Raw genomic sequence first — 19,650 nt, 5'->3', positions numbered from 1 at the left:
TGTCCACTCTACCTGCTCCTTTGCTGCCTGCCTGCGCCCTGACCCTCCTGCAATCTTGGAGAACTCCAGTGGCCCCTGCCTTCTCCTTTCTGATGCTAAGCACCAGTTGTGCTCACATTAGTGTGTCTCAACATCGGTATGCATCTTTTCTCAGGAGGTTCTCCACCCTCCACCAAATTCCTCACTCTTCCCCAATGTGACCAGATCCTTAGACTCAAACTGGAACCTTTGGATATTGAAACACTTGCAGCGATGAAATCCTGTTGCCATATATTCTTTTAACTCAGTGCATTCCCAGAAGCACTCTTCTGATTTATGGACATGTCCCCTGACGGACTCTCTCCTGCTTATCCATTAAGCCTAATTCCAAGCCTCCCCTCAGCCCCTGGGGCCTTGCTGGAGTCTAGCATGGCCTTGTTACTCCAAGTTCACTAAGCTGATGCCTAAACCCTGATGATAAAGGTTTAATTCTCATTGTCTGCTTTAGTCTTCCTATGTGTCAGTGGCATTAATTTCACCAGCTACTTTACAGGGTGGGAGTGGTTGGAGAGCTAAATCTTGGAATTAGGTTGGTTTGGTTTGAATCCTGTCTTTAACAAGTTATTAGCTTTGGGAGAAGCTCACTCGACCCCTCTATAAGCCTCAATTTTGTCATCTACAACATGGGCTAATGGGATAACTCATGGGTTAATGTAAATACTGACTGAGGTAATGTATGCAAAGCACACTGCATAGTGCTAGGTGCTTGTGGATACCATAGAAGTTAATTGTAAGTAAGTGATTATGATACCAAGTATGATGCAGGGCTTCTGTTCAGAAAATTCTGAACTTTGTGTGTTGCTGACTGCTAATATGTTACCAGTATTACATTTTTAAATTATGAGATGATTTATAAGGAAAAAAAACATGGCCTTTCCACAGAGGAGTGGGAGCATACAAACCTGGAGTAAGAAAAAAAAAACAGTTTAATTCCTTTGAACCTCTTCAATAACTGACTCTTGTGTGGGTAATGTAATTACCAGTGGAAAAATGAATAAAAACTCAAACTCAATAAATCACATTTTCATTGAATTTTTTTGCTTATTTTTTAAAGGGATAGGATTTAGAATTTTTGAAACAGCTTTTTGCCACTTTATTTTTTACGCTCGAAGACATGACATAGTATGCATTTTAATGTATTCATTCATGGCCAGTTTCAACAAAACTGGGTGGGAATTGGTGTCCCATAATTCATATTAGGGTGTCTTATTACAATGATAAAATTTTATTATAAAATGTTTTTTAATATTTATATTGTTAATTAAATGACAATGGATCCTCATAAATCCTGAACAGAGAATTATGGTTCATTAGTTCCTGCTCAGACTCCTTATTAGCCAATCGGAATATTTGATCTCTTCTTCTAACATATTCAGATATTTGATGGTAAAGCTGATGATGCTGATCCCTTTCTGTACCTCTGGAGTCGCTAAAAGAAGGAAGTTCTCAAAGAAGTTTGCAACAATATTGAAGTTATTACCAGGTGATCATTTTCTTGGGGCTGTTTTTAGAGCACATTGTGATGATTAAAAGGAAAAACCCCTCCTTTTGACTTTCAGTTTCTAAGGCGGTCTTCATACCGGGAAAACAGGTATGGTAGCCATGAAAACTGCAGTCATGTCCTGGAGTACGGACTTCTGCCCCCTACACCCACATGCACACACTGTGGTCCCCAGAGCTGTTGTGACTGGACATTAAGGAACGAGGCAGTGACCATCCAAGCAGAGATCAGAGGGTCGGGAGCCAAGAAACCCTGAGAGGCTGTAGACGGGCACTGCCTGCTAACATAGCCACCAGCTATGTGTGGCTACTGAGCACTGAAAATGTGACTATTGCCATGGAGGAAACATCCTAAAAAACGTTTAACTTTTAATTAAGATTTAAATTTAAGTAGCCAGTGAATTTTTAAAAATTCAGTTTGTCAGTCACACTAGATTTCAATTGCTCAGTAGTCACTTGTAGCTAGTGGCTGTCAGGCGGAGCAGTGCAGCTATAGATAGAACATTGGCGGCATCACCGAAGGTTCTGTGTGTCAGTGGGGTTCATTTCACCAGCTACTTATAGGCTGGGTGTGGTTGGAGAGCTGAGTCTTGGGATCTGGGCAGCACCTGTCTTTGGAGTCAAGGGAAATGTTAAGAAGATGTAAGAGTCTTTTCTCTTTTTGTTCTACCTTATTCTATAGCCCAGCATCCACCACACTAGAGAAATGGGAGATTCAGAAACAGAGAGGGGGATTGATAACACACATCTCAGAAATGGGCTTTGGGGCGGACAGGGCTGTAGCCAAGGCACTGGGCGTGCAAGCTCCTAGGCCGGCGAGAGGGCAGCCGCATCTTCCGGGTGCTGCGCATGCTCATCACCAGGGTGCACGTCTAGTGAAAGACTGCGAAGTAGCTGTGTTAAAGAAGAAAAATCGTGAAAATAACAGCCAGCGACACAAACATTTTCTATCTTTCTCTCCCACACTATTCTTTCCCTGGGATCCAAAAGTCATCTTATTTGCATTTCTTTGCAAACTTCAATATTCATATCAACCATTTGAGGGATCTTGTTAAAATTCAGATTCCTGTTCAATCTGTATTCTGACAAGAGACTAGATATTCAAATGGCCAAGAACCACATTTTAGGTTGCAAGGATCCAGAAGGTCTAGAAAACATCTGCACTTGAGACCTTCTGTATAAACACTGTTCTAATTACTGGTTTAAACACAGCCCGTTACACCTCTCCAGAAATCAATATGCCTTTGGTTTCAGACTCAGACTAGGGAAGTTTGTCTGGGAGTAGGTAGTGGAGGGAGTCTGTTGTTTTTGGAGAAATTAGGCTCATTACCTGGAATCCCAAGACTGGTATAAATATGTTCCCATGTTTTCATACAGAAGTAGGAGATATTTAAAAACTGAGGAGCACTGCCCTGCAGAAAAAGAATCCATCAAATTTCTTACATAAATAAACAAGTTACATGTTTTGTTTTAGTATTGTCGTTACTATTTTTGTAACACTAGCCCTTTGAACAGAAAGCAGTTTCTGTCCAATACTGTGATTTAGAGCTGGTTGAAGAAAGAATCGATTGTAGGTAGAGGCCAGCTATTGATCAGAAAGGGGAATGGGAAACTGGGACATTTCTCACACAGAGAAAAGTTCAGAATGAGAAGCCAGAAGGCAGGGAAATTACTGTTTGGAAAAATACAGTCAGGCATTTTCATAATATTTAGATGCACTGTGGGACTTTTCTGCTTCTGATAAAGATGGAGAAGCTGGGACCAGCAGAGGACCTGGAGGAAAAGAGGCGTCTGTTTCCTCGGTTGAGTCCTGCAGGCAAGTGGGTTGTCAGGGGAAGAACAGCTGCTCTAGCTGCCCTGAGTCTCAAGCACAGGTGGCAAACACAAGGCCTGGGGTCCTAATCCGGCCCTCCGCCTTGTTTTATCCAGCCCAAAACCTTGTTTCTACCCAGTGGCAGTGCTGAGTTCTCACTTAACTGTTAAGGAATAGTTGCATTTATACAGTCCTAAAATTACATTCAGCCCTTTGAAGGCAACCTTGAGGCTAATGTGGCCCCCAGTGAAAATGAATTCAACATCCCTGGAAAGCATCGTTAGAGGCTATGCTGGGAAGATACCCAAAACAAAAAGATACCTGCTCTGTTACATCTGCGCCTATCTAGTGAGGAACCAAGACCAGGTGGAGTAGAAACCTAGGGCTCCAGACATCCGCATAAGATTCATGCTTTGCTTAGTTGCTTTTTAAATAAAGAGTTCCATGTTTATGGAAAAATCAGAATCAAGAGGATAGGTATACCATTTAGATTTCCCATTTATCCATGTTCAAGGGAAGCTGAGATACTAATTTTTTCATTTGTTGTTTAACAAACAAAAACCCTTTTCACCCAGTGTCAGCAAAACAAACAACAAGAGTCTTTATACCTGAAAAGTAATGGTGAACAACTCAAATGTGATAACATCGTAGTAAAATAATGCACCATTAGGTTACTGGGCCAGTGTGAGAGAGAGGGAGCTTCAACGGCAATTAGGAAACCTATTGCCAAGCATAAAGGAAAATCAACTCAGGATTTAAGAGAGCTGATAGAATATGTAATGGATGAGACGTACGGCCTTTTATCTTCACAGGCTAACTCCATCTACTGTCCATATCCAGGACCCACTTGCTCAGATTGGTACCCTCCAGGGCCACACAGTACAGAGACAGCTCCGCCTCCCGAGAGGAGATGAGAGGGCTTTCTGCAGTCACTTCTGGGTTTACATCTGCCTGAAATCCTTTTCCTCTTCTCCTTCCTCTTTTTCCTTTAAGGGAATTAGGTGTCTCAGTCGTCTCTTATGCATCCCTCCTTTATGCTTTCTCAGTATACTGATACTATTTTTCGATTTTTTAGAGATGACAACTTATCTCCAAAACCTTTGCAGATGTTTCCTCTTCCTCTTTCTTTTTTTCCTTCTCCTTTCTTAGTACTTTCTTTTGCACTTTTAGATCTCAACTTAAGTGTCACTTCTTCCAAAACCCTTCTCTGATGTCAGGTTAAAACAGGGCCTGGTACCCATGCTCTTGCTACACTGTTATCAAAAATCATACATTTATCACACATTTTTGGTAGCTACTGACTCCCTCACAACACCAAACTGAGAGCAGGATCAAGCCTATTATGGCTGTGTGCTCTACTGTACAGTAAACACTGTGTCTGAGACATAACAGGCACTCAATACATAAGCGTTAAATGAAAGAAGGAATAACTTTTTTACTCTCTGCATCTCTATCATTAGACACAGTGCCTACACATAATAGGTACTTGATAAAGATCTGTTGAAGAAAGATAATGCTTTAGTTCTAACATGTCAAAGAATCTACCACTTCATAGGCAAAATAATGGCTGATTGCAAATTATTGAGCATCTAGATTCTTACAAAAATTCTTTGCAAAATAGAAAGATTTTCAAAATAGGGTCAAACTACCTCCACATAACAGATTGGAAATATTTCCACTGCTCCAGACTTTGAGCACAAAAGTGCCAGACATTCCGCAGGCCCCTGGGCAAGTGTTCACACACCTCGAGGGCAACCCTACCCTTCTTCAAAGCACAGCCATCGAGTTAGAATAATGTAGCAGTTAGCAGATGAAAACCATGCTTTATTAAAAAAAGAACGTGAAACATACAGCAAGCTGGCCAGTTCTTTATAATTGCTTACTATTTCCCTATTGCATTTTAAAAATGTTACGTTTCAAGGGGCAGCTTTTTAATTTGGTTTAATTTTCTGAGGCAGCACTGCAAATAAACATCACTCAGAGAACCCAGATTCCTGCCAACTCTTCATGATGCTAAGGAGCCATGTGCAAGTGTCTGAGTTCAAATATAACTTAAGACCATTGTAAAAAGAAATCAGGCAGAGTGGAGCTGCACCATGAGCGAAAGCTGTTCTGTTTGCCCAGCGGGGGATCACTGCGTCCGCAGCAAGTGGGAAGAAATGAGAATACCTGCCATGAAGATTTGAGAGGGAAATTGATTGCACACATTTAAATAGATGGGCTGAAGATTTTTTCCATGACAGTAAAACCCCAGGATTGTAAGATGAGGAATTTAAGGACAAATGCTTTGAGGTGGACACGGGGAGTGTGGACTCCTTTTTATCCTCCCAATCTGCGGATCCTGGATGCAAGCCAGGAACGTTCTCAAACTGCTGAAACAACTGTAAATTTGGGGCAGAGAGCGCGCCGCGTCCCTGCTGTGTGGCCTGGGAACCCCGCTTGCTGTTTGCTGCAGAGACCACCTCTTCCAGAGGGAGCTCATCTGGAAGCCTGTGGAATCTTGGCTCTGGCCCCATTCGTTTATTGGTTGGAGGGAGAAGGTGATGGAAAACGTGCCCTGGAAAAACACAGATGGGTTTGTGAACCAGCAACCTTGTGCTTAACCCTTGATGGCCTAAGGGAGTGGGTCTCAGAGTGTGGTCCTGGAACTGGCAGCATGGGCAACAACCTAGGAACTTGTGAGAAATGAACATTTGCCCGTGGGGGCTGACCATAGACCAACTGAATCAGAAACTCTGGGGGTGGGGGCCACGCACTCTGTGTTTTAAGAAGCCTTCCAGGTGGTTTGGACACATCAAAATTTGAGAACTCCTTACCTGCTCAGATGAACAGGTAAGATGCTCAGAGAAAATGAGGAAGACTGTATACCAGAAAGAATAAGATTATGATGCCTGAGAACCAATCTATTACTCATGCTCTTGAAGGAAGGGAAAGACCAGATAATCACAAATATTTTGAGGAGGTGTGACAATGTCAACATCATTAGTATCAGTTAACATTGTGAAAGGTTGATGTAATAGTTAGCCAGTGCTATGAAGTTGCTGCATAACAGACAAGCACAGCATCTCAGGGACATGCAGCAGTAGACATTTTCCTCCCGTATCTTCAGGGTTCATTTGACCTCAGCTGGGTTCCCTCTTGGGTCTGAAGGCTAGTTGATCTAGTTTGGGCTTGTTTGGGGTGACTTGCCTTGGCTCCCAAGACCAACAGCTAACACAGGCATGTGCTTGTCCTGGCAATGGCAGAAGTAGAAAGTGACAAGCAGAAACACACAAGGCTTCTTGAGGTCTAGGCTTAGTATTGGCACACTTTTCAGTTCCATCTCATTCTCTTGGTCCAAGCAAGCCCTGTGTCGAAGACCAGATTCAAGGTATGGAAAACTAGACTTGTCAACTTAGTAAGAAGAACTGCAAAGTCACAGGCCAAAGGGCATGGGTACGAGTAGAGGTAAAGGATTGAGGAGATTCATGCAATCAAGCACAATCAATGGTGAATATGCTTCTCTTTGAATTTATAGGCCATGCTTGCACAGTAAATCCTAAATGTGAATTTGACTTAGAAAAAAATGTATCTTTCTTTTTGACCCCAAAAGCGTACCTACTTTTACTGATTTCATTTGGACTAACTGCATGATTGAAAAAAGTCCTGTGGGTAAAATGCTATCAAACAGCATCACATGTGATAGAGAAATCGTTCTTCAAAGGAAGAGTCAACGAATGGGACAGACTTCAGTGTTGTCTTCTTTTAGGGATTTGCCAAAGCCACCGCAGCCTGCAGCATCCTCCACCCTGATCAGTCAGCAGCGATTAACACTGAAGTAAGACCCTCCACCAGCAAAGAAATTATGACTCTCTTAATGTTCAGGTTAAGGTTAGCATGTTTTAACAATAAAATATTTTTAAATTAACGTATGTGCATTTTAAGATATATAATGCTATTTCGCATGTAATATTCTACCACATGGTACAAACATAAATTTTATATGGGTGGGGAAACCAAAAAAACTTGTGATTCACTTCATTCCGATACTCGCTTTATTGCGGTGGTCTGAAATGGAACCTGTGATATGTCCAAGGTATGCCTGCAGTTAAGTCAGTTTGTTTTTCAATAATATATCAGATCTACTCCTTAAAAGCAAACTGAGGGAAAAGACCTTCTCTACTTCAGACTTTCATTCTTAAGTAAGCTCCTGGCATTCTACAAAAGGTCATCTGATGAATACCTCTGTTTCAAATAGAATTTTCAAGCTAGATCCCAGCACAGCCTTTTGGGCAACTTAATGATTGTAATACTGCATTCCTAATTTGCTGCTGACATGGAAGTATGGGGGCCCAGGTGGCTTGCGCATTTTCCAGGTCTGACCATGCATTGAGCAGAGATTCAATGCATGGGGGAGAATTAAGTGTCTGGAAACAAGCTGCAAGTGCCCAGAGTTAGGGAGATCCCTGCCTTTTCCCCTGTTGGTCTCTTTGAGATGTCAATCCAACGGAAGAAATGGCAAGTAGCTACGGTGTAGCTTCTGAAGATGAGCATTTCCGCATTTTGGCGAACCCACATACAATTTCCTTTTTGTTTTTCATAGGTAATGGGAATGGAATTATTTTTTTCTCGTTGCCCTGAGTCTTAGTGTTGTTTACAATCTCAAAGAAGCCTCATATAGTTTTTAGAAACTCTCTTATCTTCCTGGGGAACAGACAAGGCACCTAAAGCAGTGATGTAACTTGTTCCAGGTCACCCACGTGGCTAGGAAAGGCTAACTGCAGATGCCAAGTTTTCTCATTACACTGCAGTTTTCATTTGGGAAGGGAGTATTCATGATTTGGTGGGTCATGTCCAAAATAGGGAGAGTATTATGGTCTTAGATATTAATGGAATTCAATTTTCCTGTTGGTGAATTGGAGACAAATATTTTTGTCAAGTGCTTAGAATGTTTGAGTCAGAAACAAGTTTTTTTCTTTTAAAACTGAACAATTGTCATTAAATGATTTGGAAGAAAGCACCACTGGCCAATAATTTGAAATAAATTCATGTGACTAACAGTGAAATCTAGTACCAGAATGGAATATCCTAGGAACAGAGCGAGAGATGGAGTTCAATGTCTTTTTCAACATCTGTAGTTACCATATTTTGCCCTGTATAATGAGCACCTTTTGCCCAGATTTTTTAGGGGAAAATAAGGATGCACATTATACATGAGTTTAATGACTACACACCATGTGTATAATAATGGGTATCATAATCCTGTGTATAATGTGGACAAAAACCATGGGTGTGCGTTATACACAGCAAAATATGGCATTTGTTTGATTAGAGATATATTTTAAAAAATCCTTTGGGGTACAATAGAAACAGGAAATAGGGGAGTCCAACCTCTCCCACACCTACACCTAAGGACTCTCAGGGTACCCCTCTATCCCCTTGAACCAGGGGCTGCCAGAGCCTGGCCTAAATTTGCCTGGAATCCATTCCTTCTTCCCTTTCTTTTTTATGATGCTGAAGCTGGGGATGAAAAGATAAAGGATTGCATGGCTTGGCACATGAATGCTTCCCCACTGCGTGCCGCTTTTGTGGGGAGGAAGTAGCAGCCACCAACCGCTGTTTTATTAATAATGAGGCATTCATATAAATTCCATGCAAAATTGATTTTTGACTGTTATATAAGAATCAAATACCAGGCTTTAAAAAGTAATTGAGAAATCTATTTGTAATTTACTTTGCCTATAAGAACCTGCTGTCCTGCCATAAACAATTTTACAGTATTTTTCTCCCTGTTAAACAGCCATTTTTATACATCTGTTTGGCCTCTCCTGGATGACATGAAGTCAGGAGGTGTAATGAATACAGGTTTGAAACAACATGTGGCCACAATTTCTTTTAGTTTCATCTTCAAGGGGATCTCTTGCAAGTTGTGATACCATTTTCATCACGGTGCAGGTGAAGTGTGTTAATGGCTAATTATCTGACACTGTTTGTTGACGGATGAATCATAAATATGCTTTGTGGCGATAAGAAAGCAAGATGAAATAGCTAAGTACTGCCAAAAAAATCCTGAATCCAAAAAACTGACAAACCCAAACAATCTTTCTCACTTACCTTCTAACGCCTTAATCGGCTATGGTCTAATGAAACTCTCCTGTAACAAAGACTTTGTCTGGAAACCTTTAATATCCAGTAGTTTTGTATCTTAAAGTCAGCCAAAAGTATTGAAGGTGTAATTGATCTATTTCTAATTTTTCTTGAGATGAAGATTAGAGGGATCCCCCAAAATAGCATAAAAGTCACTATTTTATATATCTTATGTAAATTGCAGAAGAAAAGATACTTTTGTTCTTATGCCAGGACATTTTGTTTTCTTTCTTTTTAAGGGATTCTGAATCCCTAGTAATTAAAAAAATTATTTCACCCCAGTTTTGTTGAGACGTACCCTTCATATGATAAAATTCCAAGTAGACAGATTAATAAATTTTGCTAATTGTAAGCAGTGGTATAGCCATTCCGTGATCAAGATAGGACATGTCCGTCACCCTTAAAAGTTCCCTCATGCCCCTTTGCAGTTAATCCATGTCCCCAACTCCTGGCCCCAAGGCAACTGCTGACTGACTCTGTGTCACTATAGTTTTCCCTTTTCTAGACTTTCATATAAATGGAATAGTAGTATGTAGTCTTTTGTGTTTAACTTTTTTTCACTTAGCACAATGCTTTTGGGATTCACCCATATTATTGAGTGTATTAGCATTTTGTTTCTTTTAGTGCTGAGTGGTACCCCACGGTGGGGGTATGCCACAATTTGTTTATCCACTTGGGTGGTTTCCAGTTTTGGACTGTTATGAATAATGCTGCTATAAACACTCATATCAATGTTTTTGTGTGGACATACATGTTTATTTACCTTGGGTAAATATCTAGGACTGTGATTGCTGGGTCACGTAGCATGGATGTGGTTAATATTAATGTATCAACAAAACTGTACCATTTTATAGTTTTAACAGGAAATCTATGAGAGTTCCCATTGCCTCACCTCCCCACCAATATTTGGTGTTGTCAAGTGTGTGTTAAATAGCTTATGTGGTTTTAATAGGCATTTTCCCACATAATTTGTGGTGTTAAGCATCTTTTCATATGCCTTGCTTGAATTTGTATGCCTTGCTTTATAAAGTGTCTGTTCAAATATTTTACCCATTTAAAATATGTATGTATATATTAGATTTTATTTATTTATCTTTAGAGGGGAAGGGAAGGAGAGAGGGGGAGAAACCAATGTGTGGTTGCCTCTCATGTGTCCCCTGCTGGGAACTGGCCTGCAACACAGGCATGTGCAAGCCTCTGGTTCACAGGCCTGCGCTCAATTCACTGAGCTACACCAGCCAAGGCATTTTACCCATTTTTTATTGAGCAGTTTCCTTCCTATTGACTTTGAAGAATCCTTATATATTCTGGATATAAGCCTTTTGTCAGATCTGTGTTTTGCATGTATATTATCACAGTATTTTGCTTGCCTTTTTAATTTCAGTTTTATTGATATATAATGTATAAGATATAATGTATAAGTTTAAGGTATACAGCATAGTGGCTTGACTTACATGTTGTGAAATGATGCCTTTTTGTCTATTTTTTAAGAGCAAAACTTTTGCCATTGCGCTGGAGCTTCCCACGCCCAGCCATGGTCAATCCCATGGTGTTTTTGGAAGGTGAGCCCTCGGGCTGTTTCTCCTGTCTCCTCCGAGCTGTTTGCAGACAAAGTTCCAAAGACAGCAGAAAACTTTCGTGCTCTGAGCACTGGGGAGAGAGGGTTATAAAGGTTCCCAGTTTCACAGAATTATTCCGGGATTTATGTGCATGGTGGTAACATCACACGCCACAGTGGCACAGGCGGCAGGCAAGTCCATCTTTCTATGGGGAGAAATTTGATGATGAGAATTTCATCCCGAAGCACGTAGGCCCTGGTATCTCGTCCTCGTCGAATGCTGGCCGCAACACAAATGGTTCCTGGTTTTTCATCGGCACTGCCAAGACCGAGTGGCCGGATGGCAAGCCTGTGGTCTTCAAAAGACGGTGTGGATGCTGTGGCTGCCATGGAGCACTGTGGGTCCAGGAGAGGCAAGACCAGCAAGAAGATCGCCATTACTGACTGTGGACAACTCTTATAAATCTGACTTGTTTCATCTTAACCCCCAGACCATTCCTTCTGTACCTCAGGAGAGCCCCTCTATCAGCCCCATTTGCTGGGAATGTTTTATAATCTTTGTGCTCTCCCTGCAGTTCATCAGGTTCCATGTTTTCCTTACTCTTCCAAGTCTAGTTGGATTGCAGTTAACTTTATGATTATGAAATAAAAGCTAAACAACAAAAAAGAGCAAAACTTTTCATTAACAAGGTCAATTTAATAAATATTTTCTTTTATGATTTGTGCTATTGTGCTTTCCCTAACTGGATGTCACATTTTCTTTTATAATTTTATCCCAAAATCCAATACTGTTAGTTCTTATGTTTAAACCTATGATCTCGTCTGTGTATGTGTTTTAGGTTCAAGAATAAATTTTTTCCCCTACAGAGATCCAGTTGTCCCAGCACCATTTTGCTGATTTTCCCATTTAATTACCTTGGCATCTTTGTCAAATCTCAATTGACCATGTAGATTTGGTTGTACTTCTGGACTCTATTCTGTTCTGTTAATCTATAAGCCTGTTCTTACTGCAGCGTCGCACTGTCTGGATTATGGTAGAGCTCTCATAAGTCTTAGAATCAGGCAGGGTAATTCTTCCAACCTTATCATTCTTTTTCAAAATTGTTTTGGCTAGTCTAAATCCTTAGCATTTCCATTTATGTTGTAGCTTCTACTTGTCGATTTCTTTAAAGAAGTCTGCTAGAATTTTAATTAGAATTGCATTGAGTTTATAAGTCAATTTGAGAAGAATTCATGCTAAAATACTAAAGACACTTCAAACTATTCCTAAAATTGTAATAAGTAGAATGTGCACACTAAAATGTGATGTGACTATTGTTAACACACTGCAGAAAATGAACATGTCAGTATGTACAACCGGGTAACAATTCTCTTCCGCAGACAACACATTTTTTTCTGTCATTTGTTTGATAAAGGTGTGACTTGAGATCACAAAACACTATTAAAAGACTGTTTAACCTCTACTAAAAGGCACTTGCACTTACTGACTCATGATTTTTAATGTTATTTATTTATTTATTTATTTAATCAATGTTCAAGTACAGATGTCTGCATTTTCCCCCACCCCTCCCCCCAACCCCACCCCTCCCCCCAACCCCACCCATCCCCACCTCCCCTCCTTGATCCTACCCCCTTTGGCTTTGTCCATGTGTCCCTTATATGTGTTCCTGGACAACCCTTCCCCCTTCCCCCCATTATCAAGTGCAGCATGAAATGAGAGGGAAGAGCTAGGATGCCTAGTGTACCTGTGTTTATCAAGGCAGCTTCATTACTTCATTAATTGACTTTTTATTTGTATCTTTCTTTCCAGCTTTTTGAAAAAATACGTGCGTGTATACATATATAAAAATGGATTTTACACTATAAATGCAGTATTGTATTCTGCCTTTTAAAAAAGACTGTGACGACTGAGCAGGGTTGTGCTCTCTTGGACTGTGTGCTCAGGCTGGTGGTTTGTTGGTTAACTGAAACATTGGGTTTAAAGCAGGTGAGGCAGATGCTGTTGTAATCTTCTTATGGCACAGCAGTGCCCTTTGTCGTCTTAGCTAAAATGACCTTGATTTTGTTCAGACATGTTGAAATGACTTGTCCAGTTATTCGTCTATTCAGATGACCCATTTACATTTCTTGACACAATGGATGATTTCTATTGCATTTTGAAGTAATCCAGTTCATCAATATTTACAAATTTATTAAAGAATAATTATCTTTTCATTGTATTTGTTATATCCTCTTTTTTCTTCTTTTTAAATTTGAAATGGTTTTTATTTCATTCTAACTGCTGGTAAATAATCATTTCTGGCTCCCTTACAATTCTTTCCGTGCATGGGTATAACCAATCATACTAGCATAGTTGATGTATTAACCATTTAAAACTACCTGTTACTGATTTTACATAAAACAATGAGTAGGCTGGTGATGTTTTACATTTGTAGTTTGGCTGCTCTGGCGTTACAGAAATATCTCTGCAAAGTAAGCATGGAGAAGCCTGCGGTGTGACAGTAGGAGGCCAGGCTGCTGCATTCGGCTGAACGTCCACTAGTTCTTGGAAATTTGGACGATCCCGAATACCCCATTTTCCTCCTCCAAGCCCGTAAGATGCATGAATGCTGCCCTGTCAGCTACAAAGGGGAGAAAATAAGCTACTTGAGTGATAAAATAGGGACAACATCATTCTCAAATCAAATAATATTTACCGAGTATCAGTAAGTGATATGTTTGTATAGTACCTGAAGGTGTTATTTAGTTGACCCTCATAGCAACAGAGAGCTTGCAGGGAGTGTTGCTTTTCAGATTTTTATGAGTGAAAAATTTAAGGGTCAGAGAATTTAATAGACTTTCTTAAGGTCGCAAAGGTGCACATGGGTAGAGGTGAGACCAGATTTTGTTTTCTCTCGTCTCTAGTGCTCTGTTCTTTCCTTCGTCCCAGTGTGGCATTAATAATACTAATACGATGTTGCTGTCTAACATTTATCGAATAAGGCATACTTTACACCTTACAGTCCCATCACAGGTCTGTGACATAGGTACTGTCATGTCCCCTTTCTACGGAAGAAGCAACTAAGGCACAGAGTCTATTATGGCAGCGTGCCAGGTACTGTGGGGACACTCCAGGGTGAATGACCCAAAACTTGCTCTCAAGGGATTTATAATCAAATCAGGGCAATATGTCATGCATATTGCAAAGGATGAAAATAACATGCTTGATAATACTTTGATAGTGAAATACTTTGATAATTGAAGAGCACATTCTGAGGGTCTGGTACTGAGAGTAAGCCCCAAATCAACACAAGTATACTTCTGATTAGTGAGGCAGTTTTGCTTATGAGAGTCTCCTAAACTCTTTTTGCAGTAGATGGTCCTGGCATTAAATAAAGCCCTTTGGTAGGTCCTGTCTTTTGTGGAGGGATTACAGCTACTCCCTCATTAGTCCAGTGATATCCGATCTCCCCACATAACTCCAAGCGCTCCTTGGTAAGCATTGCTGCTCTGCGAGAATCAGGAAAAAATGTTTCAGAGCTCTCAAATCTCTGAGTTCCTGTTTTCTTTTTCTCATCAAATTTGCCCTTGTTTTGCAAACTTGACTTCCAGTTGCAAGAGGAAAGGTGTCAGAGAGAATACGAAATTGGAGGTTTCCCCTACTGGGTTAACATGAAACCCTTAAATGGTGCAAACTCCCCGAATGAACAGTGTGTTCACTTTTGGAACCAAAGTTCTATTGGCAAACATAGATTCCCTGCCTACTACTTTCCTCAGTAGAACCAGCCAAAAACTTTTAGATTGGGAAGGGGCCGGCAATCCAACCTACACCGCACTTCGTTTAGGCGTAAGGGTGGGAAGGCCAGGGACCGCCCTCAGGGTGGTCAGGAAGTGTCAGGTTACCTAGTTCGGGAATGTCAGCACTCAGAGGAAAACTCCAGTATGCGACTCATAGCTTAGAATTCATAACAAATAGAGTATCTTCAGTTGTTGCTAGAATATTGGAACTTCTAAGCATAGAACATTGTAATTATTAATTTTTGTAAGTGTGGGCTTGATCCGGAGACCCTCTGACCTGGCTGGTGGTACTTGTGAGAACATGGGGGCACATGTGTGATCATTGATCACACCCGAATGCCGCTCTACCCCTAGAGAACCTTCAGTCCACGTTTGCTGAGCTCTTCATGTATATGACTCCGTGGCACATAACATCTGACTTTGCCTGCACCCCTGTCTCCTGTTCCCCTATTCTCTGTTCTATGTACTGACCACTCTGAGCCTAGTTTCTCTAGCCCATCTCCCAATGGAAGAAACATAAAGTGACTGATTGCAGTTGTTCACCTTCTTCTACCAGGTTCCAGCTAGTGACAAAAACTTGATTGTCGAAGGATGTCACGTAGAGGAACAAAGCAGGAGTGCCATTTTGTTAATGTCAGATATAAATATTTTTATGAACCTTATATGTCTGGATTCATTAGCCATTTAATGAATTTGATGCACAGATGTTCAGGAAATTAGGAGCAACTGACTTCACTGGAGATGATAGTGAGCTTGGCGCCATCCAAGATATCAAAAACATGCTGTTCCTACAATCTGCCGAGAAACAAGGTGTAGGAGTGGTCTCTGTATTATATGTAAGTCCAGTATTAACACTCGATAAATGTTGATTGTATGATAATAAAAATACTGAGCACGACTCTTCCCAGTGGAGATCAGGTTGTGGACATAAAGGGACATCCCCCGTCCCCTGTATTCAGACTATATTTTTCCTTTGGATTTAATTATATTCACCTGATGGAAAGTAAAAGTGTTGAGAAAGAGCTAACTGGTGCCTACGGCTGAGGTTATTCAGTCTGAGTCACAGAAATTGAATTTGGCTTACTGAATTTGTCATCAAAACAATTGTATCAAATGTCTTGATTTGCTCGGCCACTCACTTTGTGGTTCGCAGACAGTGTGAGTGAAGTGTGAAGCAGGAGGAGAGCAGGCATGGTCAGGCCAGACTGGGCACTGAGGCTGGCTGTGCAGTGAGGTTCGCACCTATCCTAGAGGTGGGCATCATTTTCCAGGGCATTTGTCCTGCTTGATTGCTAACTTTGTCATATTATACCTTTTGGAGGCAACAATACGGAGGGGAAAAGGGGGCCAAATAATTCTATGATATGTACTTAAAAATGTTTTTCCTTGGTAGTGGTATGTTGATAAATGTTTAAACACTGGCTTACTCGCTCTCTCTCTCACTGCAAGTAAAAAACCCTGATTTGTAGTGTTTGCCTATTTTCATGGTGTAAATGCTCCCTACTGTGGCCAGTTCCAAGTCACAGACTTCCCTGGAATGTAGCAATCAGCTCTTGCAAACTGATACAAACGGCTCTAGCAAACAACAGCATACAGCTGTCCTCTGTATACGGTGATGATGGTGACAGGTGTGGGTAGTGATTAAAGAAACTCTGGAGTGAGTAATTCCTAAGGTTAAATTCTAGCTCTGCCTCCTACAAGCTCTGTCATCTTCAGCTAGTTAACCTCTACGATCTTCAGTCTCCTGGGTGGCACGTGGAAATAGTCTCTCTCATAAGGTCGATATTGTATAAGGCAGGTAACAAATGTAAAGTGTCTCTCAAGGTTCTTGGCATATACATGCTCAAAAATGCTAATTGTTATTAATATTTTATATCTTAAGGTGAAATATGATAATTCCTTTTGTGGAAATACTACAATGATTAGAAAATATGAAATATTATAGATATAAGTTTGGCCTGGCATGTGAGTTATGAGAAATTTTATCTTAATATTCACCAGATATTTATTATAATAATCCTGTATACGTAGATGGGAAAGTACCTCACAAATAGCCTTAAAAAGGAAAATATATGTGCTTTATTTCTGAGAAATACAAAGAAGAGTCCATAACATATTGTTTTAAAGATGCTGCTGTCAGTGTGGATAATGCTTGTGGTATCTTTTTCTTCATGAGTTGTTAGTAGCTTTTATCTTCAAAAATCAATCTTTTGAACCAGGTGGGCATAAACCAAGAGTGGCAGGTGCAGAGCTGTTTGATTGTCCTGCTTCTCACCGGCTCGACTGGCCCAAGTCTCCTAACTCAGCTCGGAGACACGCTGAACGTCTGGCAGGGGCCAGTGCGCACTCTGTCCCACCACAGTGCACATCTCCTCCCCTCTGAGCACCAAGCAGCTTGACAAATGCAAGTTCTGAGGATACAGGCCTTCTTTCCCCAGGGAACCGGGGAAACCTATCTCCCTTTCTCAGCCATTTAAAATTATAATCTGTCTAGCATTTGTACTCTCTGAATCAGTTTGTGGTGTTGAAATAATTTGAATGATAATTGACGAGGAACACAAATGTGCAACACTTTATAAAATAGGAGCTCCTGGTAAGGGAAAGAAATTTTGAGCATCACCATTAAGCATACCTCAATCTTGCCATGCCTTGTTAAAGCATCCCAAATAATTCGTTGGCTTTCCCTCCCACCATTATCTGGAAAAGCTAGTCTTCTGTCACCAAATGCTAGCATAAACTGCTCAGGGCTCTGTTATTGTATATCACTAATTTTATTTGATCCAGATTCAGAAAGCTCTCTTTGTAGCGTGAAAGCATTTCAGCAGGGCAGCCATTAGCACTATGAGTGGAGATTGTGAACAATCACACACACAAAGAAATTGCAAATAAGAGCTATATTCCTTATATCTTCACATGGCTGACTGAAGTAAGACAACTCCACAAACAATGCATTTTAAAGCACATTTGCAGGGTGAATATATTACAAATATGGCTAGGAAGTGGGCTGCTGTAAATCTTCAAAAGTGACTGATTTAAACCCAAACTTAATGTATTTTGGAGGCCAGCAATAATTTGACTTGCTGAGTGGATGGGATTTATGGGTATAATGCAGTGCAAATAAAAACATCCTCTTTCAGTCATAAAGGTGTATGCTGTGTCCATGCTGGGAAATACAGCTTCCCTTACCCCTGACTTCTGGTGAGAACCCACGGGAATAGCTAAGTCAGACTAAATGCATTTTCTTTGTGGCCTTATGGAAATACCAGGTTTTATTTTTGTGTGTAAGAGGGTTTATAGTGCCATCCTTGGATCTGAGCTTTTGTGTTTGATAACCAAATAAATAAGACAAACCCAGCCATGCACAGCTGAGCCTCACTTTGTTGTCCTCGTGAGGCAGCCAGACCAGGGAGAAGGGACAGCAGAGGGTGGGATGAGGGTTTAGGGCCCTGGATGGCCACGTGTATTCCTCAAAAGGATGACCTAAGGATAACATGAGGTCGGTAAGAAACCAACTGTCAAAGGACTAGTGACTTTGGGATTTCCTACTTCTGACCTGTCCTTTCTGGTGTTTAACCCTAAGGAACAAACCTCTGATGGTACAAGTGGCCAAATGTCCACGATGCACTGAATTCGAGGTTAGAATATAAGAAGTGATGAATTTCTGTGGGTAAATTGGCAGGAAGTGAAATAAAGCCTTCAGTCTTCCTCTTTTGCATCCTCAGTATTTGAGAGAAGCCCTTGCTCCACCCCTCAGCTCTTCACTAGGCACCCCCCAACACACATCCCTAACACTTCAGCTTTGGCACACACAGCCCAGCGATTCCAGGGGGAGGAACAAGAGCAGGTTGATCACAGGTGGTGGAGTAGGTCCTCTCCTCTCTCAGCCGCTCTTCACTCATGGGGAACCTGTAAGTTTCAGCAGCAGGCTCTACCCTCATACCCAGAGGACTGATGATATGATGAAATGCAATATTGTCAGAATCTAGGGGGATTCATACAGCACCAAAAATTCATGGTTTACAGGCCCGCAGTGAAGGCAGGAGAAAATGGCAATGGTGTATTCTCAAGCATTTTGTATTTCCTGATGTATTTTCAGCATGCATTGCAGCTTTTGGAGAAGGCATAGTCCTGGGCCCAGTCCAATAATTCCATCAGTTTCTTGAGAACAGTCATAAAGATCTGTCAGGTCACTGTTTGTATGAGAAATCTGGAGCGATTAAACGTTTGGATATACATGACCACCCTCCTCTTACTCCACGGTTGATGATTAGTCATGCTGGCCTTCCTGAGGTGGACAATGGGAGGGAAGGAAGAGATGCTGGAAAAAGATGTAGGATAACTGCGAAATCACAACACAGGGAATGGCCACAGAACGCTAGATGCTTATTGAGAAAGCTCAAAGAGTTAGTCCAAATTTTTACTGTAATGTCTTTCACAAAGATTTTTTTTGTTGGATGTATACTATTCCTTTGGCTAATTAGTGAATCAGCCAGACTTTATAGCACCTCCTTATTATTTAAACTCATTGTGGATTTCTAGGGTGCATCTGAATAATTGTTTTCCCGAAGGAGGGTGGCAGCTTTTAAACTGTATGGGAGGTACTGGAGCAATGGGGAAATGGAGCTGGTTTCAGATGGTTCTGCCTTTGCCTGTGGTCCTGGCTGTGACTTTTTCCCAGCCGTCACCCTAGGGGAGTGCATGGCCTCATGCATGTGCTGCCAGTCCTTTGTGTCTGTGACCTGTGTGCTTGAGTCCTTAGCTGGTTCGAGTGTCCAGAAGACTGAACATGGGGTTGGAAATCCATACTGCAACAAGTTCAAAGAGGTTTTATGCTTTG

This window comes from Artibeus jamaicensis, unplaced genomic scaffold, assembly GCF_021234435.1.
Source record: "Artibeus jamaicensis isolate MK-2021 breed Jamaican fruit bat unplaced genomic scaffold, CSHL_Jam_final contig_391, whole genome shotgun sequence".
NCBI classification, from domain to species: domain Eukaryota; kingdom Metazoa; phylum Chordata; class Mammalia; order Chiroptera; family Phyllostomidae; genus Artibeus; species Artibeus jamaicensis.
This window is presented reverse-complemented; position numbering follows the sequence as displayed.